The sequence below is a fragment of the Natrix helvetica genome (assembly GCF_964273705.1).
Source record: "Natrix helvetica genome assembly, chromosome: 2".
Classification (NCBI taxonomy): Eukaryota; Metazoa; Chordata; class Lepidosauria; order Squamata; family Natricidae; genus Natrix; species Natrix helvetica.
This window is the reverse complement of record NC_138552.1, coordinates 51,280,773-51,291,278: the sequence shown is the minus strand read 5'-3', so window position 1 is coordinate 51,291,278 and position 10,506 is coordinate 51,280,773. Positions and strand designations below refer to the sequence as shown.

At 37.4% G+C, this 10,506-nt stretch overlaps 1 long non-coding RNA gene across 1 annotated transcript; it reads left to right on the top strand.

Annotated features, from left to right (window-relative positions):
• Window positions 1-1,293: 1,293 nt before the first annotated feature.
• Window positions 1,294-7,799, top strand: LOC309386058. Its single transcript, XR_014174345.1, has 4 exons — window positions 1,294-1,389; window positions 4,160-4,287; window positions 6,064-6,117; window positions 7,585-7,799. It is a non-coding gene; the product is annotated as an uncharacterized lncRNA (long non-coding RNA).
• The last annotated feature ends 2,707 nt before the right edge of the window (window positions 7,800-10,506 follow it).

The following is a 10,506-nucleotide window of genomic DNA, read 5'->3' as shown; positions in this document are numbered from 1 at the left end:
GGCCATAGAATGTGGGTGCATGGGGGACAAGGGAAATGTCAAAATTATTCTGTCATTTCAATGTCTAGCATAATATTAAATAATAAAGAGAATGTACCTGTACAAGTATATATCTATATATCTTGTATAAAACCATTGATTGCAGGCTGATCCAATAAAAACAGCAATAGTGATATCAGGAACAAAAACAAGTTGTATCCTGACATAAAGAGTAAAATGGACCTTTTCGTTCAAATTCCAAAAAGCTATCTGGACTGGATAGTCAGCAGGCCATGACATGTAGCTCTCTATTACTCAAACTCTTGCTGCCATCATCCAACATCAAAGTGGGTTCAGTTAGTCTAGCATATGCTGGTATCTGCTCATTGGCTAGAAGAACAACATGGTAGATCAACTGCATTCTTTTTGTGGAAGCATTCTGGCTTAGTCAAACTAATTCAACACTTTTCATAACTTCTTGCTTGCTTGTCCTGTCTCTTCCCCCACCTTTTAAAAGTTTTAAGTCTAAGGGCAGGAACTATTTTTAATTGATATGAACAGTTCTGGATATAATTTTTATCTGATGATAAGTTTTTTAAGGAAGGAAAGAAAAGAAAAGGATGACCAACTGTAGTGGGGATGACTGAAGTGATTGAATACTTTATTTGTCAAAGTCTGATTAGACACACAAGGGATTTGGCTCTGGTGCAAAAGCTCTCAGTGTACATTCAAAATGACAGAATCACCATCATCATCATACCAATAAGAGGGGTGAATATATGTAGGAATAAAGAAGAGAATAAGGATAATAATAATACTGCAGCCATACTACATGGGTGGATACACACAGACATTAGACAGCACTGTGAGAATTAACAGAATGACGTACAAGGGAAACAACTGTCCCCGTGTCTAGTTTGTTTGGGCATGCAATGCCCTATAGCACTGTCCTGAGGGGAGGAGTTGAAACAGTTTATGTCCAGGATGTAACAGAGAGATCTGCAGATATCTTCTCAGTCCTCCTTCTGATCGGCACAAGATTCGGTTCTTCTATGGAAGGCAGGCTGGTTGCAATTGTTCTTTCTGCAGTCTTTTGGTAGAATGGACTTGATTATAGTGGTGATGGGTATACTGTTAGAAGACCTAAAGGTCAGTCTGTGGGCAGACCATCTTAGGGAAGATATCTGAATGGTTGCTAAAAGTAATGCTGTCTTGATGGCACATAATCAATAAAAATCATTTTTAAAAAGTAAATAATTTAAATCTTTGATAAGAAAGTTCTCTTTTTTAATATTTTCTTTTTCAGACATTTCAGCAAATTATGCAAGTTATGGTAGAAATAAAATAAAAACAATGAGATCTAGCCCAACGGTAGCTGCACACGCTCCTTAGATCCACTGCTTTTAAACAGTAAGTTGGCAAATCGTTTTTTATTGTCCTTGAAAATGTTAACCTGTAAATACATCTTCATTCAATTTCTTTGCTTAATGAAATCCAAGCATTTGATCATTCGCTTGTCTATCTGTGTCCCTCCTGTGCATTTCCCCATTGATTAAGTGTGATATAGTGAGGAACTAAGTCTGTGTTGATGTGATTTAAAGATTAGCTTAGACTGCCATCTCATTTGGAGTCATCTAGAGGAAATTACTTTTAAAGGGCTGTTACTTGGGACCAATAGCACAGATATCTCTTACCGCATACAGAATGCTTAGATAAAGTATTTAACACACAATGACAGTGAATCCTCTTAGCAGAGAGTTACACACATCTTAAACTCCAGAATAACAGTTATCAAGAGGGCTAAGGTGTACAGCAAAGACAGTATCAAGAGAAAAGAATCAGTACACAAGCCACAAAGGGCTAAATGCTGTAGTCATTCACATTTTATAACTCCACAAGGAATCAAGCAAATCCTACATGATCTTTTAAGACATCCTCAGTGATTTCAAGTTGCATTCCCCTTGCAAAGAAAGATAGGTAGAATTACTGATTTATATGTTTGAGTGATTTCCCTTACACATGCTCACAGTTGATTCATACAAGGTGACTTTGCTATCAGAAGCTAGCATTCTATATGAACTTATATTTAGTCAATGAGATGAGGGCACATTTTTCTACCAAGTCCAAACTAGATGCCCATTGATCCATTTTGTCCACCTAAATGTCCTCTCTCTTCCCAGCCCAATATGTTCAGTGTTAGTAAAATTTGGGAACATGCATGGCTCACAGAGAAACAGAGTCTTAGCCAAATCTGCTTTTGGGACTATTCCCACCATTTTCACCTCCCTTTTAAGTATCATGAAACTATACTGGCATAAAATTTGCTGTTCCTTGTCAATTTCCTGTCCTACTTAATGTCTCTGTTCCCAGTTGCTGTCAGACATAGGGTGAAAAACTTTAATAGATTGTATATAAATTACAGCTGCCTTGCCATGTTGGAATAAGGGGAAAAACACATTAACACAAGTATATCTGAGGATGATATAAAGAAAACTCTTGTCTGGGATCAGATGAAGGCAATGTCATGGGAACAGATTTTTCCAGAACATATTTCTGTCAGGGATCTTGACAAATGTCCTTGGGCATGATACTGAGTCATTAAAGGTTTCCTAGAAAAACAGAAAAGAGAACAAAATTGGCTACTAAAGTAGAATGTTTGGACATCCCATAGTACACATGGATGGGACAAGAAGTACCATTTCTACTAGCTCCAGGCATGTTCCCCCTGTTGACTGATTCCACTAATCACATGGAAAATGAAAAAGGCTAAAAGTCATATTCACTGTTCTGGATCCAATTTTAGGGAGGGAGGAGTATCAAGTGGAAAGCCATTGCCCCCACTTTTAGATCATAAGTTCATATGTCTAAATTTAAGCATCCCTAATAATGTTATGTGACTTTGCTGGATGGTTCAAATCAAGAAGAATCAATCAAAACCCTCTCCTATTTATAGTAAGCCCATGTTTTATTTATCTCTTTCTCTTGGCCAAGCTATGCAATGATCTTCTAGACAGGCCAAGTTTCCCTGGTTTAATTTGTATCAAATTATTTCTTCTGTGCAAAACGTAAATCTCACAACATCTCCCCTTCCCTCATTCTTAGAGGAAACTTCATTCTTCATTCATTCTTCCTTACCTAATAGCAAGCTTAGAGAGGATGTGTTTCTTTCATTATTTACATGTGTTCATGGAGGCTGACAGAAGGATGGCAGAGAATGAGGTGGCTGGATGGAGTCACTGAAGCAGTAGGTGTGAGCTTAAATGAACTCCAGAGGATGGTAGAGGACAGGAAGATCTAGAGGAACGTTGTCCATGGGGTTGTGATGGATCAGACACGACTTTGCAACTAACAACAATATGGAGGCTGTAGAGCTCTTCTATTTTATGATAAGGTTACATCAACAGAATATTTCAAGTCTGAATGTACAATTTCCCACCCCCACCCCAGACCTTGAGAAATTAGGGAAAATCTCTTCTGAGCCTCTTACTCCAGTCTTTATCCAATTGTGGACTATGCTGCCTCTTATCTGACCGTTCCCCAGGCAGTGTCCCTATCTCCCAAGATCATTTTTACATACAATCATAGCAATGGAGTAAGTGGAGGCAGGAAGCCCAATTTCCAACTATCTCTTGTTTTGGAAAAAAATCAGATCTGATAATCGCATCCTACCACACACGTCCCTGCGACCTATCCGCTCACACAGGGAGGGGCTCCTCCTGGTGCCGTCTGCTAGGCAATGCCAGCGGGCGACACCTAGGAGTAGATCCTTCTCTGTGATGGGCCCAACCCTCTGGAATGACCTCCCCCCAGACATTCGAACTACCACCGACCTCCGTTCCTTCCGGCAAAAGTTAAAGACTCACCTATTTCAATCAGCTGGCCTGGCACTTTCTTAGTTTTACCTCCCGGGATTTAATTTATTTATTTTAATTGGGTTTGGGGTTTTATAGGCTTTTAACGCATTATATTTATTATTCTATTACAGTCTCACAACCTCCTTCACCAGTATTAATTTAATTGTTTATGTATGTATTTTACAACGTATTTTAGTGACTGTACACCGCCCCGAGTCCTCTCCGGGAGAGGGGGCGGTCTATAAGTGTGAATAATAAAAAAAAAAAAATAAAGATTGTTTTTCTCTTTGTGAGCATTAACTCTCAAACCTTCACTTCAATTATAGCATAAATCAGTAAATCCTGTAAAGACCTGACATTATAATTATTCATCCTCAAAAGCAAGAAAAAATTCCATTTGAATCTGACACTCCTACAATCAAGCATGCATGAAAGGCAAAATTATGGCACAGAGGTAGGTTGCGTGTGGATTTTTTTCTGCATCCTCTCCAATTGTCTGCCGATGCTGGTATGGACAACACTTGGCAACCTGTAAGATGATACATTTCAAAAATCCCCAAGATACTGATTGCCCAGCACTAGAAAATTGATAATTTGCATGAACTCATGAAAGAAGGGCTCACTGCAACCTATAAAACTGGCAATTAATTCTTACAATGCCCAGGAAAAAAATATGCAACAACATATTTTACTTTGCCATGAATGTTAGCAGAAATTATGAACGAATGCTATGAAATTACTAATTCCTTATGGACAGTTTGGTAGACATATTTATATAACTGAGATAATCATGATAAATTATGGGTAAATTAGTCACAGGCCATACAAAGGTATACATTTTGCATGCTTGTAATATGTTTTATGTACCCATAAGCTTTTTTGCAACCTTGTTAATGAATGCATGATCAGCAGTAACTACATTTGCATTTTCCTCTGCATACATGATCAATGTTAGCACTTTAGGTTATTGAATTAGAGCAATTAATACATTCAGTGAAATTATATTCACATAATACTTTGTTAAAACCTCACAAATTATAATGAAGATAAAAACATTCAACATTTCATTCAATTTGGACAAATAGTCTAACTTTAATTCTATATTATTCATAGTGAATCCCATTAGTTGTCAACCGATTTCTGATTTGGAATAATTGTGGAATATTTAAGGTTGATTAAATTTTAGAATTCCTGCCATTGGCCTGGTCACACATGGTGCTGCAGCATAATGTGGTTTCTTTGTTTTGCTGTAGCTTGTAGAAATGCATGTATTGCAGTTTGTAAATTATGGTTTATAGCTCAGTATTTTTTATTGACTGACACTGAGTCTTTATGATTAGCCCTTGGGCCATATAAAATTGCAACATTCTAGAAACAAATTATTACTAATATTTGATAAAAGCAATTTAAAATGGAATTTGATAAAATACAATTTACAATTAAATTGGAATAAAATATGATTTTAAATGGAATTGGAATATAATACAGTCTAAAATGAAATTGGAATAAAGGTAAAAGTTCCCCTCGCATATATGTGCTAGTTGTTCCTGACTCTAGGGGTGATGCTCACCTCCATTTCAAAGCCAAAGAGCCAGCGCTGTCCGAAGACATCTCCGTGGTCATGTGGCCAGCATGACTAAATGCCGAAGGCACACGGAACGCTGTTACCGTCCCACCAAACGTGGTTCCAATTTTTCTAGTTGCATTTTTACGTGCTTTCGAACTGCTAGGTTGGCAGAAGCTTGGACAAGTAATGGGAGCTCACTCGATTATGTGGCGCTAGGGATTTGAACTGCTGAAGTGCCGACCATTCTGATCGACAAGCTCAGTGTCTTAGCCACTGAGCCTCCATGTCCCCTGAATTGTAATAGAATACAATAATTTAAAATATAGATAAAATATGATAAATTATATTTCAGTGTCACCCCTGCAATCTACCCCAATCAGTCCCACATATGCAGATCTCATCCGAACCATTTTGTTTAAGTACTGTGATATGTTAAATATTATTTTCAAGTTCTGGCTGCACATAAGATAAGTTGTTTTGATATGGGGATCCCAATCGGTCATTCGTTTGATAGATAGACCAAGGTAGACCTCTCTCTCACCCCTTAGTGTATTGTATATTGAATTGGATGTAGACTCTTTAACCCTGCTTAAGAAAATAATGATTTAAATAATGATTAAAGTTGGGACTCAGTCAGTTTATCAAAGGAAACATTTTTTCCAGGTTCAGGTTTGTGTGGAATGGAATAAGTGGTGATATGGAATCTGAATGTAGAAAGTAAGTTTCCTAACTCAGAATTTCTTTTTTAAATATAGCTGCTAAATCTATACAGTGCAGAAGAGGGAAAAAAACATATTGCCTTTTCGGACTAGTAACAACAAAAAGAGCTCAGGCTCCAGAATATGCAGAATACCACATCTGACTAATCCAGATTTTCACTCTGTTTGCTTTCTGCATTTCATGTTGCATTCCTTCATTCTCTTCTATAATTAAAGAGGACCAAGGCTCAGTCTGTACAATTACATGGCAACTTCAGTGAGTTTATCTAAAAATAGAATCCTGAATCTACATATTATTTCTAACCGTAATGTACAATCAGCAATATCACCACATATTGCACTAACCTGGGCATGTGATTCCAATATAGGTTAATTGATATTTCAGTGTGTCTTTAAGGACTCTGTTCTTTCCCATATTACCTTTGAGGTTCATCAGAAATATCCTACAAACAAATCTGATGCACACCTTCCAAATTTGTGCACACAGAAATATCAAGTAGAAAAGGACTTAAATTACATTAATTTAAATTACATTAAATTACATTAACTTAAATTTTAAAAAGTAGAACAAAATTTGAATGACCTTTCTAGTAAAAAAAAAAACCATTAGGGTCATTGTCACAAAGATTGGCACTTGTATAATTTTACCTTAACTAATGGGGCAGAATAAAAATTGATTGATTCTATTAATTGTTTTTTCTGCATTTGAATTATGCAAAAAGAAATCCTCATCAGATTATTTTGTTCTTAGTAATGCAATGCATTTTCAACCAAAAGTGAAATCTCCAAATATTGGAAGGGGGGAAAAAGCAGAATATTTAGAAGGTCAAGACTTTATGAGTATTTTAATTCGTAAAATATGGAATGCAGTCTAAATGCTTCTTGACACCCCATTCCAGTGGTGAATATTATAATAAGAATGACAAAATGGAACAAATTATTTCATTCACTTTACTAAGATTATGATAGGAATGCAAAATGGCACAAATTTTATTAGTTCTTTTTACATTATTTAATCTTCCCCTTTTCAAACATTTTATTTAGAAATACAATAATCATATTTTGAATCCATATATGATATGATTTTTTAGAAAAGGAAACGAGTCAGACTTCTCTCCAACTAAAATTTATATTTAATTTTTAATAACAAAATAAGTTAACACTCTGTTATTTACTTTTTTAACATAATGATTTATGTGAGTGTGTTATATTAAATCTCATTCCTTTCAGAAAATGCTCCATTGGAGCATAAATCTCATCTCACAAGAGTGGATAATATTGATAAAATGCATTAATAGGCTTCTTAGGAAGCCTGCTAATGTAGACTTTTTCCGCAATCCATTTAAATATTTTTGAAAGCGCATTGTTATTTTTGTCCTTTGGTGAGTTTCTTCGGCTTTAAAGCATGTACAATTCTTGAATCTTTATTGCATAGTGATTCTAATTTAACGTGTTCCCATTTCAGGACTTTGACTGGAGATAAGGAAGAAAGTACTGTAAGTGTTATATGAGCTGTGCAGTATAATACAATATACACTGGAGAACAAATTGACCAAAGCAAAGGTGAGCTATTATTTGAGGTGAATTCCATCAGAGGAAGTAGACACAATCAACTCAAAAAGTGATAGGTGTGTTTCAGTTGTGAGGATCTGCCCTAACCTATTGAGGTGGGCTGCCTCAGATGGCAGATACCTAGGTCAGTCCATTAGAAGCATTATAACCTCTAAGTCAGTGTACTTAATTACTGTATAATAGTGCAAGATGTTTAAAAATATGCTCTTCATCCAGGAAGATTCCCAAAGCTATTCTAAACAATCTAAACAAAGTATAACTAAGTTTGTACTTTTGCATAAATGATTCATAGATTATATTCTATAATTCAGCTAACTGTCCCAGTCATTGTAGAGAATAAGGAAAATGATCTTGACAAAAATATACAAGAATTGGACAAAAAGAGCTCAAGCATTTTTAAAAAGTTCCAGAACAATGAGATAACATAAGGAAATGGGTCAGGGTCTAATTCACTGAATTATTAGAAGGAGGACAAGATACAGAATCACCACATTTGCAAGATTCATTATTATGATCAATCTTCATAAAAATAGCTGTAGATATCTTGTGAAGTTGATTTTCTGACTGATCTACTTTGCAGGGTTTACTGTCAGTTATCTGGGTAGATTTGAATTAGTCCCAAACAGCCTTAATTCTGATTGTGCCCCCAACTCAGAAAGCTCAAACTGCCCAAGGAGCTGCTGATTCTGTTCTACAGAGGAATTATTGAGTCTGTCATCTGCACCTCTATAACTGTCTGGGTTGGCTCTGCAAACCAACAACACAGACACAGACTTCAGAGGATAATCAGAACTGCAGAAAAAACAATTATGGCCAACCTGCCTTCTACTGAGGACCTGTATACTGCACAAGTCAAAAAGGCTGTGAAAATATTTTACAGATCCCTCGAATCCTGGACATAAACTATTTCAACTCCTACCCTCAGAACGATGCTATAGAGTACTGCACACCAGAACAATTAGACACAAGGCAGCTTTTTCCCAAATGCCATCACTCTGCTAAACAAATAATTCCCTTAACACTGTCAAACTATTTACTAAGTCTGCACTACTATTAATATTTCATCGTTTTTATCACCCATCTCCTCCCACCTATGACTGTATGACTGTAACTTTGTTGCTTGTATCTTTATGATTTATATTGATTGTTTCCTAATATGATTTGATTGCTTATTTGTACCCTATGACTATCATTAAGTGTTGTACCTTATGATTCTTGACAAATATATTTTTTCTTTTATGTACACTGAGAGCATATACACCAAGACAAATTCCTTGTGTGTCCAATCACACTTGGCCAATAAAGAATTCTATACTATTCTGTTCTGTTCTGTTCTGTTTTCTTCTCTTCTCTTCTCTTCTCTTCTCTTCTCTTCTCTTCTCTTCTCTTCTCTTCTCTTCTCTTCTCTGCTCTTCTCTTCTATTCTATTCTATTCTATTCTATTCTATCTATTTAGCAGGGTTTATAGTCAGTTATCTGGGTAGATTTGAATTAGTCCCAAACAGCTGTAATTCTGATTCCCTATGAACCACTTCCCTGAGGATTCCTAGAAAGAAAAAAGGGATTTACCAGGCAGCCTGTCTCTAAACCATCTTAGTTTATATGATCCATGGTCACTTAGTGGGATGAGAAGGGCAGCATTCATCTATTGGAACTGGGGATATTCCTCCAACTCTTCTTATATAACTCAATTGCCTCCCCACAGACTACAAACTAACTCTGAAGAAGTAGGAATTAAAAATAAGTAGAGGGAAGGTAGTTGTAGTGCCATAACAAATGCTTTCAAGGCAATTACTAACTGATGGGTGAATTAGAATTAACTCTTAGTCCACGGGAAATACTCCAAAGTGGGTGACAACAAAAATAAAATACCAATTTTTATATGTACATTGCTCAAAATGTACGCATAACATATTTGGCTCCAAAGTAATTATTTTGTGTTTACACTCTGTTACATATTAGCATATATCGTAGTAAGTCTCCCCTCTGGTCCGCTGCTACAGCGGGAAACAGGTATCGTTCTGATTGGTCGAGGGGCGTACCCGATCCCTATAAAAGGGGAACCCTCCGACCACATAGCAAGCTGGATCACTACTATTACTAATAAAGAGCTGTTAAGTCACTTCGTGTCCGCAGTCTGTCTCTCGTTGCCCAGATCTAACATTGGCAACGAGGATGGGATCGAGAGGCAGATAGGACGAAGAACGCTACCTCCAGAATCTCCGGATTTGATCCAGCCCAGGAATTCGGCAGAAATTCCGGCAGCCATCTCAGATCACCGCAGCGCGGCAAATTCAAACAGAGAAGATGGCGATGCATGCTCCCCCTGCTCCTTTCGACCCAGCAAACGACGAATGGGAAGCCTTCATGATTCGTTTCGAGTGTTTCCTCGAAGCGAACGAATACACGGGGATCACCGACGCGAGGAAGAAAAACATCTTCCTCGGCTACTGCGGAAAGGAAGTCTTCAATACGGCCAGAGACCTCACCGCGCCTACTCCAATACAGGCAGTATCGTGGACGGCGTTGCAACAGGCTCTGCAAACTCATTACGCGCCAAAACCTTCCCGCCATGTCTGCCGCAAGGAATTCAACACGAGGAACCAGAAGGCGGGAGAATCCATAAATCAATATGTTGCAGCCCTACGAAAAGCAGCAACTCACTGCGAGTTCAGGGATCTGGACGAGCACATCTTAGCGCAGCTCATCTGTGGGTTAAGAGACATTTCGCTACAAAAGAAGCTGCTGGCAAACCCGAATTTAACCCTACAGATAGCGCTAAACGAAGCAAGAGGGTCAGAGTCAGCGGAGAAAT